This window comes from Podarcis filfolensis, assembly GCF_964270895.1.
Source record: "Podarcis filfolensis genome assembly, chromosome: 14".
NCBI lineage: Eukaryota > Metazoa > Chordata > Lepidosauria > Squamata > Lacertidae > Podarcis > Podarcis filfolensis.
In genome coordinates, this window is record NC_139616.1 from 191449 (window position 1) to 209642 (window position 18194).

The 18194-nt window shown below is 45.8% G+C and overlaps 1 protein-coding gene across 1 annotated transcript in view; it reads left to right on the forward strand.

The window, feature by feature from the left end:
* Positions 1 to 18194, forward strand: part of CSPG4 (chondroitin sulfate proteoglycan 4) — a 119960-nt gene that overhangs the window by 71982 nt on the left and 29784 nt on the right. The window lies entirely within an intron of this gene.

An 18194-nucleotide genomic window follows, 5' to 3' on the forward strand; every position in this document is an offset into this window, starting at 1 on the left:
TTCACTAGATTTGTAAGGAGCTAAGGCAGAGATGTTGGACTCCCAACTCTCATCAGCCCCACACCTAGCATGGTCAGTGGTCAGGAATGTTGTAGTCACAGGTTCCCCATCCCTGAGCAAGAGGGAGATAGAATTTAGAATTTGGGTAGCAATTGAAAGGCTACAGTTGACTTTATAGGCTTATCAAGCAGTCAGTACTAGGCTGCAGGAGAGCCGTTAAATGAGAATGGCAGGCAGAAAAATGTCTCTTCTTGTTCTTCAAACAAGATTGACTGGGTTTGGGGCTGCCAACTTTTGAACCAGTTGGAGTAGCTGCCCCTTATGATATTGTAATTTTATGATGCTTCAATGGTTTTATTGCACACATAGTCTTTTTATGAGCTGGTGGTTTATAGATACTCTCATAAATAAATAAAAATAAGTAACACAATGAAACCAATGAAGATCCTAATTGCTATATGACAGCCCCGTTCCTTTAAGTTCAGTTCACCACATTTCTGCAATGGATTGCAATAAAAAAAAGAGCCCTCAAGAAAATTTATCAGCATTTCTCCTGATGCATACGTTTTTGAAAAATACTTTCTCTAATATAATGCATTTTTACTATTATTTTCACTCATCATTTTCTTGTATACTTTCCTCTAATATACACATTTATGTGTATGCAGTTTTTGTTTGGAGAACTGCATTGCAAGTTCTTTATAGAAAAGTGTGGACTTTGCAGGGTGGCTACATTTTGGTTAGCATCCTGCTTTAGGAAGTACAAACTAGGTAGGTTCAATTGTGCAATTGTGAACGGAGCCAAATTTCTTTCCCCGTTCCTACAGCAGTCTTTAAATGTCCTATAAAAAGTGTAAGCAAAGCATTCAACAATACCATGAGACCTTGGGCATACAAAAAAATGTGCCCTGCTCCTGAGCTAGGGCCCCTCTCCAAATGCAGAAGGTCATTAAGGATCCCTTAGTAGGCAAAGTCCTACCAAGCACAAACAGCTGTACAGGCTTCTAGAACTAAGCCAAGCTACCTGTTGATACTCTGGAGCACATAAAATTATTTCTTTGCCAGAACACGGCAGGCAATGTCCAAGTTAGGGAGTTATTTGCGGTGCCTGGTGCCTTCACCATGAGGAATGACTCACCTTGCAGACCACAGCTGGAGGGAGATGTGTGGCTTGAGTTTTCTCCTCCTACCGTCACCCAATCTGCTGCCCCCATTGCAGCCAAGTCTGATGTTGGCTAAACTGGAGGAGAGGAGCAATCCCATCTTTAGTGATTAAGCGCGGTGGACTCGTAATCTGGTGAACTGGGTTCAATTCCCCGCTCCTCCACATGCAGCTGCTGGGTGACCTTGGGCTAGTCACACTTCTCTGAAGTCTCTCAGGCTCACTCACCTCACAGGGTGTTTGTTGTGTGGAAGGAAGGGAAAGGAGATTGTTAGCCACTTTGAGACTCCTTAAGGGGAGTGAAAGGCGGGGTATCAAGTCCAAACTCCTCCTCCTCCTCTTCTTCTTCTTCTTCAAGAGTATAGACACCTCTCAGGATTTGTGAGCCGCTGACTGGATGGAAAAGAAGAGAGACAAGCAACCAGGTTCCCAATTGCCCAGGGGATAGAGGCACTGGAAATGTAGATGGGTTTTAGAGCAGTTGAGCAGCTTTGGATTTCCCCAAAGAATCCTGAGAATTGTAGTTTGATGAGGGTGCTGATCTATCATGTGGGTTGCAGTTTGATGACAGCTCTGATAATTTCTGCTGTTGCTTTCCCAAAAGAATGCTGTGAATTGTAGCTTAAGGAATTCAATGCTCTCCAATTTCCTTTGCTCCAGAGAGCAGGGCTAGAACCAATGAGTTTAAATTGCAAGGAAGCAAATTTCAGCTAAACATTAGGAGAGACTTCCCAATGGTAAGAGCCATCCAAGAGAGGCAGGGATGCTGTAGCTCTCATGTTCTTGCTTTGAGCAGGGGTGGACCAGATGATCTCTGAGTCTCCTTCCAACTCTAAAAATTCTTTGATTCTGTAATTTCACAGAGGGGAACAGGAGCATGCTCCCAATTACCACCTTTGCTGCCACTCATTGCTGAAGGGAAGTCGATGCTGTCCTTTTGCTAAATTGGAGGGTGGGGTGTGTGTGCGTGTTTGCAATGGAAGTTACTTTTCACCTTTGCACAAGCCATGCACAAGCCAGATGTTTCTGCAACACACACAATCACCCCTCCATATCCTTGCAAGTGGTGCAAGGATACACTGCAGCCAGGCAAAAGCACTGTTTGAGGGTGCTGAGCAAAGACAGCAAGGGCCATGGCCTGCGGAGGAGAGGTGCCAGGCCACAGGGGAAAGCCCCAAAGGCTGGTGCTTTAGGGCCCCACTTGGCCCCCATGCCTCAGCCTCCCCAACCTTGCCCCAGCTGCATGATCCTGATCCAGTCACCAAAATGACAGCTTCCAAGCGGGAATGACAGATTTTCAATATTCTGTATCAGGAATGGGCAACCTCAGGCCTGGTGGGCAAACCCACCCTGCAGACCTTTCCAGCTGGACATTGGGACTCTCCTAGGGCCACATCCCTCCCAGTCCTGCTCTGCAACCTTACTTTGCTAAGTTCTGCCTGGCTGGAATGTGCCCTTGAACTCTGACAATGCCTCTTGCGTGCCTGGAGGGTTGCTGTCTCCTGGTCTGCAGGTGGGAGGGGGGGTGCTAATTTTGTTTCAGTTAGTATGTTATACTGGTTTTGTGCACATTTGTCTGATAAGGGGGGAAGTATAATGATGCAATGCAACTGTATCAGCACACTTTATTCAACAAATCCCTGTACTGTATGTACTTGAAAATCTAATAAACACTTATTTCAAAAAAGTAAAAATAATGAAACCAGCCTAATGTTGTGAGGATAAAGTGGGGAGGAGGGGAACCATGCACGCCACCTTGAGATCTTCAGAGAAAAAAGGTATAAGCTAACTGTGATTCCTGCATTGCAGGGGATTGGACTAGATGACCATTGGGGTCCCTCCCAACACTGTCTCTCTATGCTCCTGTGAAATGTAATAAATAGAATAACTAACAGCAAACAGCTTTCTTTGGAGAGGCTCTAGGGCTCAACTCATCCTCCACTTGCCTGCACGCCTTCTTTGGAGAAACAATAGCATGTCAGCTATGTTGCATCAGAGTTTTGGCTCCATCCCTGGAGCCATTACAACAGAAGAAAGAATAGCCTCCAGCCCCAAAGCTGGTTAAAAAAAGAAAAACACAAGTATCTAGAACAGTGCAGCTGGCTGGGAGCGTGGAAAGTATGACATGGGAATCTCTTCTCTCCCTGCACTGTGGACGCCTGTCTCTTACTCTAACCAGGAGGAGGGAAGTTAATTTCCTAAGGGAGGCTTGGAGTTGGGAATGAATGGTATTTTTAGCTCAGGAACACAGCAGTGGAGACCTGGGACCACCTAGAGGAGAGCAACACACAAGCAGTCTAAACTGCAGAACTCTTGATTGTCCCCTTACAGTGCAAGCGACAAAAGTGTATGAAGCATTTCCAGGGGGAGCATCCCTGGAGATGCCACTGGGGAGAGAACCCAAGGCCTTCTGTCTGCAATGTGGATGCTCTGCCACGGAGCTACAACCTTTCCCCTGTGCATTCCAATGTCGGTGATGATGGAGGAGGAAGAGGAGACACATATTGTGCAGGCAGAAGGTCCTGTGTTCATTCCCTCCTGTTAAAAAAAAGGGTCAGGAAGCAACTGACAAGGGTCTTCCTGGGTCCTTGGAGAGCTGCTGCCAGTCAGAGCAAGCAATACTAGGCAAGGTAAAGGTAAAGGGACCCCTGACCATTAGGTCCAGTCATAGCCAACTGGGGTTGTGGCGCTCATCTCGTTTTATTGGCCGAGGGAGCTGCCGTTTGTCCGCAGACAGCTTCTGGGTCATGTGGCCAGCATGACTAAGCCGCTTCTGGCGAACCAGTGCAGCACACGCAAACGCCGTTTACCTTCCCGCCGGAGCGGTACCTATTTATCTGCTTGCACTTTGACGTGCTTTCGAATTGCTAGGTTGGCAGGAACCAGGCAAGATGGTATTGGCTTTATTTACACATATATACAACCTGAGCATAAGATCTTGCTTCTTCATTAGTCACAGCTTTAGGTCTGGCACAGAGCAAGCAGGTCTCTGTGCCTCCAGTTTCCAGCCTGCTTTTCAGCTCACTCACATGCCCCCTCTCCGTATTGTTCTTCTACCTAACAGGTAGGAGATAGGGGTGAAGGAAAGGCCCACCTATGATTGGTCAGGGTAACCCTGAAAGTGGGGCGTGTCTGCTGTGTTTCTCTATCCTTCTACCCCCAATGTCCTTTTATTTATCATTATCCGAAGAAAGTCAAATATAGATTATACAATCAAAGCAACATAACTTAAAATATTATCTTAAAGATTTCAAAATAAAACATTACAAAGCAAGTCAACTACAGAATACATATTTAACACAAAGTTAACAAAAAAAAATCTTAAACTTTTAAAAAAATTAAGTGAAGTCAAATATAAAATGCACATTTAAAACAGCATAATTAACAAGAGAATACAATATTATCATAAGCATCACACAGTTGTTTGGCAGGCACAAGAAGATGGGGCAAAAGAATCCAATAGTTAGGGTTTGTTATCAGGCATAGCTATGTCCCTCTGGTCTCTCAGGATATGGTTACCAGATGTCCCCGTTTCCTGGGGCAGTCCCCGGATTTACAAATCTGTCCCCGGACAAAATCCGTCCCTGGAATGTCCCCGGAATCCATTTAATGTTCTCAGATTTATATTTTAAGTGTTGTAGATTTATTAGTAGGGAATGAATGTTGCATGATTGGTCAACGGCACAAGATACATCGTATGGGGACTTCTGGCAAGGCAAAATGGCGGACGCCACGACAGCAAGCAGCTCCTGAAGACAGCCAGAGCCAACTGCGCTACCAGGCTGGCTCCGGGCTGCTGAGACTGCCACTGCTGCCACCACTGCTGAAGGCGAACTGGGGATGCCTGGGGTGTCAACTAGGGGAACCGCTGACCCCTCCCCGACCCAAATCAAGCCGGGAGCGAGAGCACCCGGCCAACTGCCAAGCGGTGCTCCGGGGTCAAGAAAACCCCGGAGCTGACACAGGGAGAAGGAGGAGAGGAGAAGGAGAAGGAAGAGAGAGAAAGAGGAGGGAGAAAAAAGAGGAGAGCCCCGACCTTGCCGCGCCACTGCCGCCGCTGAGGAGGAGAGATAGGAGAGCACCAGGAGGGCAAGGACACATGGCTGAGCCCAAGCCCGACTCAAGCCTACTCCACGGTGGCTAGTACTCCAAGAGAGCAGGCCAAGGCCCAGAGGAAGGCCACGCGACAGGGGAGACCACAGAAGAGAAGATATTACTTCTTAATCATTATTTTTAAATAACTTTTTTTTCTCTTTTAAAAAAAAGTGTCCCTGGATTCTTTGAAAAAAAATCTGGAAACCTGATCCCAGGAGCCTCTTCAGTAGGGCTGGTGAGTCTGAGTCTCGCCCCCTTGGCCAGGTGGAAAGGGCCTTGTGGGGAGCGGCCTTTACACCCCACAGCCAGGCGATGTCCTTCCCCCCCTCTTCCTGTCTCCCTCTCCCCCCAGGCAACCCCCTCTACTTTTTGACAGCCACCCAGCTTTTTGAGGACAGGAAGAATGTTGCAGGAAAGGACCATGTCTGCATGTGTGTCCTGTGCTGTGTGTTTCTCGCTTTCCTTCCCCGCAATGACAAAATATTTCTGCTTTTAATCGTAATCTTGTTTTGCCCTCTCCTCATTAATTTCAGGAAAGGCAGGCTGGGGCTGCCAGCTGGAGTGCAGAGCAGTGGCATTGCTTGGGTTCCCATAGGAATGTGTGCTCCCACTTGCACGTGCACCAAAAACTGCACCAAAAAGGGGGTGGGATGGAATTGGAAAATCCCTACTTAGACACAGTGGAAAGCCAGTGTAAGTTGCTCCACAAGAGAGCCGCAGAAAGAATGTGGTTGGTCAAAGGCACTGTGGATTCCTAAAGGTTGAAAATCACTGCTCTGTTAGATTCTAACACTCACACTGGGTAGAGAACCCTGAGAATGGGAAGGGACTCAGGGCATCATTGAGACTGACTCCCCAAACCCAGAACAGCATAATGGCCATACCGCTATGGGGGATGGGGCACTGCCCCAACAGTTCACCCTCAGCCAGTTCCCATCTCCCTATCTTCTTTCTTACAAGCAGCTCTCAGTCTCCTTCTCTTCCTTGGTCTCACTGTTGACTTTGTAGAAAGAAACTCAGCAGAGGGGAGAATGGTGACAAAGCTAGACTTAGTTGGCTCTGTCTGTCATAGGTTCTGGCGCCACCTACTGTTGGGCTCCCAGCCATTGCTGCATGTCAGGATCTATTTCTGTTCAGGCAGGCATTGGGCCATTAATTTGGAGGACATTTAGATATATTTCCGGGTCTTGTCTGTAGGACAAAATCTATTCTTTTTTTAGGTAGAGATGGATGCACATTTAGTAGGTATTTTTATTTTTTATTATTATCGTTATATGTGCTTTTAGTTTCCTTCGTGTTATCAGTATCTTATTAATTTGCAAGTCACTTGGGGACCTCTTTGCAAGTGAAAAGCAGTAACTAAATATAATAATGAATGAATTAGAACAGCCACCAGCTCCGCTCAAGCACTGATGCACATATGAAGTCCTTTCCCATAAAGTAGTTGGCGTTAGATAGCCCTGAAGAGACAGTCCAGTTGTGAGAAAAGCTTGTGCCTTCTGTGGTCTTCATCTACTTCCCCCACTGCTCCCCATCTGTTTCTGTACCTCTTCCAATATATATCAGATGAAAACAGGTTTGTTTTGTGTTGAATAATTGAGGATCTTGACTGGCGTTCTTATGGAGGTGCTTAATCCATATCTGTGTTACACCAGTTGGGACAGGGCTGTCACTCAATGGTAGAGCACCTGCTTTGCATGAAGAAGGTCACAGGTTCAAGCAGATGCTCTTCTGCTGAGCCAAACTCCTTCCCCTGACACTTTGTCATTACCAAGATTCTTACAAAGGCACCAGAGTAGCTTCTTGTAGAACACACTTTGACATTGGAAATGTCACATCAGCCATCATGCATGATGCCTGCATATGTTTATACTTTTTAAATTAATTTTTATTAATACACAAAAAACAAACACCAGTTACACCATTACCAAACGAAAAACAAGTAGAAATCGTAATAAAAGAACTAAAAAACACAAAATGTTAAAGCAAAAAATAATCTTTTAACTATAAGCCGGACCTCCCGTCTACTCCTTAATTCAATTACACACAACTTGCTGCTGATACAAAGTATCATTATATTTTAACTAATTCTTAATTTGTCTTAGGTCTCACATCATTCTTAAAGCTACTACTGAAATTAGTCAAATGCTGCAATGGAATTTAAGCTACTGTAAATATTTTTCAAATATATTTTAAAGACTTCCCATTTTGATACAAATGTCTGTTTTGGTTTATTCTTTATTTTTTCAGATAAGCTATCTAGTTCCGCATATTCAGTCAGGTTTTTTTATTTATTCTTGCGTAGATGGAAGTTTATCAGCTTTCCAATCTGCGGCAATTAGAACTCTTGCAACCATGGCATATAAAAAGATATCCTTTATTTTTTTTTAGGAATGTCCAAACCTGTAATTCCCAGAAGCTTCTGGTTTTCTATCAAAGGAGATTTTTAACACTCTTTGCAATTCTAAGTGGATGTCTTTCCAAAACGCATTGATTTTCTTGCATTGCCACCACATGTGCCTGGTTTTTCCCCATATCTCCAGCAGTCGGTTGGGACACTTTTATACATCTTAGAAAGTTTCCAAGGTGTTAAATACCACCAATGTTGCATTTTTTAAAAAATCTCTCTTAGGGTATAACAAGCTGTGAACTTCCAATTATTTTCCCACAAATTTTCCCACTGGGACATAGTTATTGCATACCCGAAGTTCTGCGACCACTTGACCATGGCCGCTGTAACCTCCTCCTCCTTGACTTCCCAGTTTATACTTCACTACATGCATACATGGAGTTTTGGGAGGCTGCACATTCTTATTTTTCTAAAAAAAAATAATTTTCAGATTTTAAAATTTACAAGCAATTGTCAAACACCAAAAACAAAAAGAGAATTCCATAAATTCTCATAGCCTTTTTTCTTCCTGCATCTTCTTTATTAATCCAGTTCTATTAAAACTCCATTACAACCATAGTCCAACATTAAACTACAAGTGTCATTCCAGCCCTACTAATAATTTTAATTGTTTACAATGATTTTTAAGATAAATTATATATTTCCCCATTCCTTATTGAAATGTTGGTCTTCCTGGTTTCTAATTCTTCTGATCTTTTTTGCCATCTCAGCATACACATCAATTTAATCTGCCATTCTTTGTACTATGGTACTATGTCTTCTTTCCATCTCTGGGATAGTAAAATCTGGGCAGCATTGGTCACAGGGAGGCTGCGCATTCATGTGGCAAAATATGCCTATGTGCAAGCATCCTATAGGGGTTGCAGTGTGGCATAATGTACTTTCTGTGTGCAACATCTGAAGCACTTCTGAATCTCTGGACTTGTTTGGGCTGTCAATGGCAAAATCCCATGCTGGCCAAAAGCGCACTGGCTGACGAGCTGAGAGCATTGCTTGCGAACGCCTCCAAGGCATGTTACCTGCTACAGGTTGGGTGGGTTAGGGTTCAAAAATCCCTCTGAAAGATTGGGTGTTAGCTACCGAAGCAAGGCCAAGCAATGGAAAGTTCCTGTGCAGCTTCTGCATTTCCAGAGAACAAGGAGAAGCAGGACTCAGCAAACAGACAGGCAGGAATTTGGATCTATGAGGACATGCAGAAAGTCAAAATGAAAGTAACCCAGTCCAGGCAAGATGACAGTGTCATCTCTCACCTTTTCAAACAAAGGCTTGCTCCAAAGATTTAAGTGGGGGTGGGGGGTGTTCCGATCGTCTGTTCAGCCCATTGCTCACTCTGCTTCCCGGAAAATTATATCAACTTCTATGCTGTTTTTGTAGAAGCTCGACAGTATCAGAAGTCTTGATTTCATGTGGTTTCATATAGGATCTGGGATGTTGGCAGAGATGCAGAGGATTGTATATATTAAAAAACCCCAACCCAAATCCTCTCTCAATTTATGAGATTGGTGTCATAAAAGATGGGGTGTTCTGATCATGGATAAGATAATCGTAAGTGTATGCCCTTTAGCTGGAAATGTAAATGCTATTAATGGCTTAGCCAAAGAACAAAATGTGTTCTGTGATGATGATGATGATGATGATTTGAATTTAGGTCTCAGGGCAGTTCACAGAATAAAATCAGAATATAAAACCCCAAAATACATATCAAAATAAAAACAACAACCCAATAACCCACCACCCAACACATTTTAAAAAGGCATAGGACATCAATCAAATCAAGTAAAGACCTGGTTAAAAGGAACATTTTTGCCTAGCGCCTAAAGGCATATAATGAAGGCACCAGGCGAACCTCCCTGGGGAGATTATTCCACAATTGGGGAGCCACTGCAGAGAAGGGCCGTTCCTGTGTTGCCACTGTTCAGACCTCTTGAGGAGACGACACATGGAGAAGGGCCTCAGAAGATGAGTGCAGAGTCTGGGATGGTTTATATGGAGAGAGGCAGTTCTTGAGGTATTGTGGTCCTGAGCCGTTTCATCCCGTCTTTGAATAATGAATATAAATGCAGCAATATTACATTTGGTTCATTATGTGGTGGGGTTGACAACATGTGTGAGAGGGAAGGAAATCCTTCCTCTGAAACAAAATCTGTTGTGTAGAAGCAACAGTACTTTTTCAGGTTCCAGAGCTCATTAAGGCAACCTCTGTAGCCACACACCCCAAAGAGAGTCCAAAAATGCTTGCAACCTGTGGCCCTTCTGATGTTGTTGGACTACAAGAACATAAGAAGAGCCTGCTAGATCAGGTCAAAGCCCGTGGTTCAGCTATGGAACTCCCTCAGGAGGCAGTGTTGGCCACCAACTTAGATGGCTTTAGAGGTAAAAGATAAAGGTAAAGGACTTATGGACGGTTAAGTCCAGTCAAAGGCGACTATGGGGTTGCAGCGCTCATCTCACTTTCAGACCAAGGGAACCAGCGTTTTTCCACAGACAGCTTTCCGGGTCATGTGGCTGGCATGACTAAACCGCTTCTGGTGCAATGGAACACCGTGAACGAAGCCAGAGTGCACAGAAACACCACTTACCTGCCCGCTGCAGCGGTACCTATTTATCTACTTGCACTGGCATGGGTTGGTACGCAGGTGGTGCTATGGTCTAAACCACTGAGCCTCTTGGGCTTGTCAATCAGAAGGTTGGCGGTTTGAATCCCTGCAATGGGGTGAGCTCCCATTGCCCTGTCCCAGCTTGTGGCTTTAGAAAGAGACATTCACAATGGCAATGGTCTGCCTCCACAGTTGCTGGAAAGCACAAGAGGGGAGAAGGCTCTTGTGCTCGAATCCTGTGTGCAGGTTTCCCACAGGTACGGGGTTGCCCACTGTGAGAATAGGACTAGATGGGCCACTGGCCTGTTCCAGCAGGCTCCTCTTACATTTCCATGTTCTTATCTAGTCCAGCATCCTGTTCTCACAATGGCCAACTAGAAGCTAATGGAAGCCTGCAACCAGCACTTGCATGCAGTGCATCTGCTTTGCCCTCCAGCATCCCTCTGACTATTAGCATCACCATCACTGACAGAGATTGCACAGGATATCTGAATGTTTGGTGTCGTGCCTCTCCTTGGAAATGACTTATATAATTTGTTGCTGCGGCCTGCCACTTTCCTCACAGCACAACAGATACCGTGTCAGGAAAAACGACATAGACATAGAAAAGCAGCCCCAAGAGCTTCCCTGTTCTCTTCATGCCGCATCAAGGAACATAATGGAACTGAGTCAGGAAGATGAGGATAAAATTACAGGGAGAGTGATTCAGCCTCAGTAACAAGTGTGCTGACAGTGTCATGCTCTGGCTGAATACCAGGCTGAGTGACTACAAATGGCCCACTTAAAGGATCCTGTTTGCTCTGGTCAGTGAAGTAGTGGGGGGAGGGGGACGGAACAGACCCCAAAGCAGGAGCAATGGCATTAGCTGCTGGAGCATCTCAGCTCAAGGTGTGGTGAACAGGTACCATTCTGTTAACAGTAACTTTGTGAGGGAGGGTTGGCTTGGACAAATGCCTGCTACTTCATAGAATCATAGAATCATAGAGTTGGAATAGACTCAAGCCAGGTGTCACCCATCTTGTATTTGTGCCTCTCATTTTTTTTGCCCAAGTGCAATACTTTACATTTCTCCCTGTTAAAATTCATCTTGTTTGTTTTGGCCCAGTTCTCTAATCTGTCAAGGTCGTTTTGAAGTGTGATCCTGTCCTCTGGGGTGTTAGCCACCCCTCCCAGTTTGGTGTCATCTGCAAATTTGATCAGGATGCCCTTGAGTCCATCATCCAAGTTGTTGATAAAGATGTTGAATAAGACCGGGCCCAAGACAGAACCCTGTGGCACCCCACTAGTCACTCTTCTCCAGGATGAAGAGGAACCATTGATGAGCACCCTTTGGGTTCGGTCAGTCAGCCAGTTACAAATCCACTGAGTGGTAGCATAGTCAAGACCGCATTTTACTAGCTTCTTTACAAGAATATAATGGGACACCTTGTCAAATGCCTTGCTGAAATCAAGGTAGGCTACATCCACTGCGTTCCCTTCATCTACCAGGCTTGTAATTCTGTCAAAAAACGAGATCAGGTTAGTCTGACATGACTTATTTTTCAGAAATCCATGCTGACTATTGGTGATCACAGCATTCCTTTCTAGGTGCTCACAGACTGTTTGCTTAATGGTCTGCTCCAGAATCTTCCCTGGTATTGATGTCAGACTGACTGGGCGGTAATTATTTGGGTCCTCTCTTTCCCCCTTTTTGAAAATAGGGACAACATTTGCCCTCCTCCAGTCTGCCGGGACTTCGCCTGTTCTCCAGGAATTCTCAAGGATGACTGCCAGTGGTTCTGAAATCACATCTGCCAGTTCTTTTAATACTCTTGGATGCAGTTCATCTGGCCCTGGAGACTTGAATACATCTAGACTAGCCAAGTATTCTTGTACCATCTCCTTAGTTATTCTGGGCTGTGTTTCCTCTGCTGAATCATTTGCTCCAAATTCTTCAGGTCGGGCATTGTTTTCTTTATCGGAGAAGATTGAGGCAAAGAAGGCATTGAGGAGTTCAGCCCTTTCTGTGTCCCCTGTTTGCATTTCACCATCTTCTCCTCTGAGTGACCCCACTGTTTCTTTGTTCTTCCTTTTGCTACGAACATACCCATAAAAGCCTTTTTTGTTGCTTTTAACCTCTCTAGCAAGCCTGAGTTCATTCTGTGCTTTAGCTTTTCTGACTTTGTGTCTACACGTGCTGGCTATTTGTTTGAATTCCTCTTTGGTGGTTTCCCCCCTTTTCCATTTTTTGTACACATCCTTTTTTAATCTTAACTCAGTTAAAAGTTCTTTAGATAGCCACCCTGGCTTCTTTAGGCACCTTCCATGTTTCCGTCTCATTGGTATTGCCTGAAGTTGTGCTTTTACTATCTCCCTCTTAACAAACTCCCAGCCATCATGAACTCCCTTTCCTTTTAGTATTACTGTCCATGGGATCTCACCCAGCACTTCCCTAAGTTTTATGAAGTCGGCTTTCTTAAAGTCAAGAAATTGAGTCCTAGTATGCTTGGCTGCTCCTTTCCGCTGTATAGTAAACTTCAGAAGAGCATGATCACTCGCGCCTAATGATCCTTCCACTTCTACCCCACTAACCAGGTCCTCAACATTGGTTAGGACCAGATCTAAAATGGCTATTCCTCTTGTTGCTTCTCCCACTTTCTGGACAATGAAGTTGTCTGCAAGGCCAGTGAGGAATCTGTTTGACCTTATGCTCTTGACTGAGTTTGACATCCAACAAATATCCGGGTAATTGAAGTCCCCCATTACTACTATCTCCCTTCCTTTTGCATGCTTGGCCATCTGTTTCAGGAAGGCATCATCTATGTCCTCTGTTTGGCTTGGGGATCTATAGTAAACTCCCACAATGAGGTCACTGTTATTCTTCTCTCCCTTAATTTTGACCCAAATGCTCTCACTTTGGCTTTGAGGTTCTAAATCTTGGATCTCTTCACAGGTATACACATCCCTGACATATAACGCCACTCCTCCTCCTTTCTTGTCTGGTCTGTTTCTCTGAAATAGATTGTATCCCTCCATTATTACATTCCAATCGTGGGATTTATCCCACCAGGTTTCAGTGATGCCTATTATGTCATATTTAGTTTGCTGTACCAAGAGCTCAAGCTCATCTTGTTTATTTCCCATGCTTTGCGCATTAGTGTACAGACATTGAAGTCCATTAATCATTCCCCCGTGTCTCTTATTTAAGGATTTTTTCCTCCCACCACTAGGTCTGCGTGCTGTTTGCTCCATTCGGTCTATGACATTTGGATGATCATCTTCATCAATTGATAGACTCCTACCTTCAGGAGCACTGTCTCCCTCCCCATTAGTCAGTTTAAAGCCCTCCTGATGAGGTTTCTGAGATTTTTGGCAAAAACATTCCTCCCAACTGTTGTGAGGTGCAGCCCATCGCTTGCCAGAAGTCCATCTTCAAGAAACTGCAGTCCGTGATCTAAGAATCCAAACCGTTCCTGTTTACACCATTTGCGAAGCCAGTTGTTCACTTCCACTATTTTTCCCTCTCTCCCTGGGCCACGTCGTTCAACTGGGAGGACAGATGAGATGACAATTTGTGCATTTAATTGCTTCAATTTCCTGCCCAGAGCCTCGTAATCTCTTTTGATCTTCTGGAGGCTATTGCTTGCAGTGTCATTGGTTCCCACTTGAACCAAGAGGAAGGGGTATTTGTCAGTGGGTTTTATGATTCCTTGCAGTCATTCAGTTACATCTTGGATCATAGCCCCGGGGAGACAGCACATTTCCCGAGACATCTTGTCAGGCCCACAGATCACTGCTTCTGTTCCCCTCAGTAGGGAATCCCCTATCACCACTACACGCCTCCTCTTAGGTCTGGTCGGGGTTCTTCCGTGAGCTGTCCGTTCCAAGGTCGCCTGCACATTCCCTGAGGACTGACTTTGCTGCTCGTCTTCATATACCTGATCAACTGTAATGAGGGAGAGATCCTCAAATGGAGTCTGCTCTTCGTCTTCCATGCTAGGGGAGAGGACCTCAAAGCGATTGTGTATTTCTAAACAATCAGAGCGAACCCTGGGCCTCCTACTTCTTTGAGTCACGTTTCTCCATATATCTGGCTCCTGTGTTGGTGAACTAGCCTCCTTCTCAGGGGAGTCCCCTGTCTCCTCCTTGGTGGAGACGGTGTGCTCTGTTGCTTCCAAGAAGAGCTCCAGCTCTCTAATTCTTTGGAGCGTAGCTACACATTCCTCCAGTTGCTGGACTTTGTCTTTTAAGAGGGCAATCAACATGCAATTGCTGCAGGTAAAGCTGCCTGCAACCTTTGGCAAGATGGCAAACATTGCGCAGGAACCGCAGGCGACTGCAGCTGTTCCCTCACCCTCCATCTTGAGAACGTGTCGTTGGGGGTGACTACAGCGGTCCTCCATCATAAAAAGCGTGAAGACAGGACAAATAAATCCCCTCAAAAAAACCTAGGTCTCCCCCAACAAACGTTTGAGACTAGCTCCCCTAAATCTAAAAGATGGATCAAACTGCACGCGCCGCTGCCCTGCGAGCTCTGATAAGCTCCTCCCACAGCTAATCACCTGCCTCAACAGAAACCCTGCCCCCTCTGACCTTTGCACAGGGAGAGCAGCTAATCAGCCACAAGAAACACACACAAGAAAACCCTTTTTCTTCAGCTGCTGCCCTGCAAGCTCTTTCTTCTTATGTCTTGAAATTAGGCAAGGTCTGGCTTTTGTCAGCTTAGGGTTTCTCCACATTTCCTTTTGTGCTTTTCCCCAGGGAAAACTGCTCTTGAGCACACAGTCGGAGCAAATGGCTATTGGGTTCTCCTCAGGTTGCCATTTCTTCCATTTATCACTCAACAGTTGGTTTTCCCTATTAGGCAAGGGGAAAACCTTTTGGACCCGTGCTTTCTAGGCACAGCAGAAGCAGAACGGTGAATGAGCCCTTAGTCAGTTAACAAACTCATTTCATTGCAAGCTAAACTGCTCTTTGAGATGGGACAGGTGACAGCAAAGAAGCTGGAGGGAGATTGAGAGTGATATTGAACAGTTAACATTCCCATCTAGCGTTTGTAATTGGTATTGCAAGGTCTGGGGTGCCTTGATATTCATGGTCGTTTTTTAAAAATTGAAAATAATTGGGGAGCAAGGATCACAAATCTCCAGGGGCATAGCAGGGGGGAGCAGGGGGACTGTGGCCCCAGGTGCAAAATTTTGTGGGAGTGCAACGTGGTGCCAGCTTCCACAGGGATCCCTGCAGCCCACACCCATGGTAACTGGGCACAGGTGGAGGGAGACATGCCATGGGTGACCCCAGCACAGCCTGGCCTGGTGCTCTTCTCCACAGACATCAGGAGGTCTCACCCACCAAAGGCTGTGTTGGCCAGCTAGGCTCCCCCCCTGAATGGACACAGACCTGCTTGAGTCGGGGTCGGGGTGCTCCAGTGGCATCGGCGGTTTGCCCACCCCGGGTGCCGCAACCTATGTTCTGGTGCTGCAGATATTTACTGCTGGAAATCCAAACCCTGTAGAAAGAATATGGTTGACACTTACCTATAAGGAAACATGCATAGGATCATGCAGATAACTTGTTAACTATAGGTAAATCTCCTGGGCAGCCTTACACTGTTTTTAGGCTTCTTTAACTGGCTTGCCGTGGAACTGCAGTGCCTGAGTGTAGCTAGGGAGGGGGGCAATATCCACCCCCAAAATCAAGTAAATAAATAAAAATACTTAACTAAAAGTAGAAATTGTAGGAAGATTTCTGAGTACTTGGGGTCAAAAGAAAGAAATTTAAAACAACTGTTGTTGAGACATTTCATTCTGAATCTGCTAGACTGAGCCAGACAGAGGAAGTGGCGGGTGGGTGTCCTGCCCTCCCCACAATCCTGCCATGTGTGGAAGTGCTGATCCTTCTCAAGATGTTTAGTTTCCTCAGAAAGCTACAATTCCCAAGGTTCCCTAGGCATGGGTGTTTGCAAGGAGCAGCCCCCCCCCCGGTGAACAATAACCCCAAGACTTTCAGCTTTTATATTCTTAAAAAGAGTAAGATGCTAGCATTTGTAAAACCTGAGATATGAGGCAAAATGTACAGCCACTATTCTTCGGGGGAGGGGACCTTTCTGAGGCAAAATGCCAGTGGCAGGCAGGTCCACAGGCAAAATTGGGTGTGGTTCTAGAGGTACATTTTAAAAACTGACTCCAGCTACAAAGAGGCCCCTGGGGAGGCAGAGGAACATCAGCTGCTGGTGCTGGAGATCCTGCTCCCTGCTTGGAAGGCATTTTCCATCTGGTCTGGGAGGGGGGCCCTGGTCTCACTCCAGCTACAGAAAGCTGGAACAAACTATTGGGTTGGAGCAGTGTCTAGGGGTTCCTGTTGGGGGCTCGGTTATTGGTTTTACTGCCCTTGCTGTTTAAAATGGTTTTTAAATAACTTTTAATCTATGGGTGGTATAATTTAGTGTTTTTTGTTGTTTTAAATAAAAGGGCATAGGAAATGTGTGGGTAGAGAGGAGCTGGGCAGGGGGGGCAATCACAGTGGTTCAGGATAAGGCGAGGCATGGTGGAGCAGGCCAGGTAAGGGGCACACAGCCCAGGCAAGCAGTGACTGAGGCACCGTTAATCAGCAGTTCCCAAGAGTGGATGAATGGGAGGCTGCCTGCTCTTGATGAGGTCACACTCTGAAGGAGTGGCTGTGTAGCTTGGGGTTCCTCCTGGATCCATTGCTGTTGCTAGAGTCTCGGGTGGCCTCAGTGGCACCAAGTGCCTTCCTTCAGCTTTGGCTGGTGGCCCATCTATGCCCCTATCTGGACAGGGAGAGCCTAACTACTGTTGTCTATGCTCTGGTAACCTCAAGGTTAGATTACTGCAATGCGTTATACATAGGGCTGCCTCTGAAGATGGTTCGGAAATGTTATGTTTCCAAGGGGTTGCTCGAAAGCAAGCAGGCAAATATCTCCCTACTTGGCAGCAAAGCCTTGGCTTTGCTGCCAAAATAAACTTTATCTGTCCGGAGCACCACTCTCCCGTGGCTGACTCAATCGCTGGCAGAATCCATGAGTGGGCGGTTCCTAAACTTTCCCCAGCAAAGCAGCTTCTTGACGCCCAGTCTGCATCTCCCCCTCTGTGTGGATGCTTTCTGCGCAAAGAGGGCGTGTGCAGCGGAGGACCACTTTCTTTCCCGCTTCTCCCAGGCAAGGAGTCCTGGGACTGCCTCGCCACTTCCGACTCCTGCACCTCCTCTCCACTGGAGGCGTATTTACTCTCCTCCATTGAAGAGGAGCTACTTCCCACGATCCCTGGAGGCTCCCTATAATCCATTTGGCTTTTGCTCTCTCTCTCTTGAACTGATGGCAGTTTCCTGACAGGAAACTTCGGCTAATGCAGAATTCAACAGCCAGGTTGTTCACTGGGGCAAGACACATAATGTCCTGACCTAACATCACTGGCACCTTCATTATATGTTTTTAGGCATCAGGCGAAAACCTTGCTCTTCAACCAGGCCTTTGGCTGATTAACTGTCTATGTCCTTTAAATATGTTTGTGGGAGGGCGGCATTATTGTTTAATTTTGTTCTTGTCTTTATTATGTACTTTGTGGGTTTTTTCTTTCTTTTTCTTTCTTTTTTTGATGTGAACTGCCCTGAGATCTTCAGATGAAGGGCAGTAGACAAATTTAATAAATAATAATGATCATAATCATAACATTAAGAAGAGTATCTGCTGGATCAGACCAATAGCCCATCCAGTTCAGTGTCCTTTTCTCACAGTTGCCTATGGGAAAATTACAAGCAGGATCTGAGCATGGAGCACCCACCCCTCCTTCGGTTTCCACCAACTGGCATTCAGAAGGGGTCGGGGAGAGAGGGAGAGAGAGAGAGAGAGAGAGAGAGAGAGAGAGAGAGAAAGAGGCTTCACCCACTTTTGACTCTGGCCCTGCCCCCACTAGCTTTGGCTCCATGTGGGCAT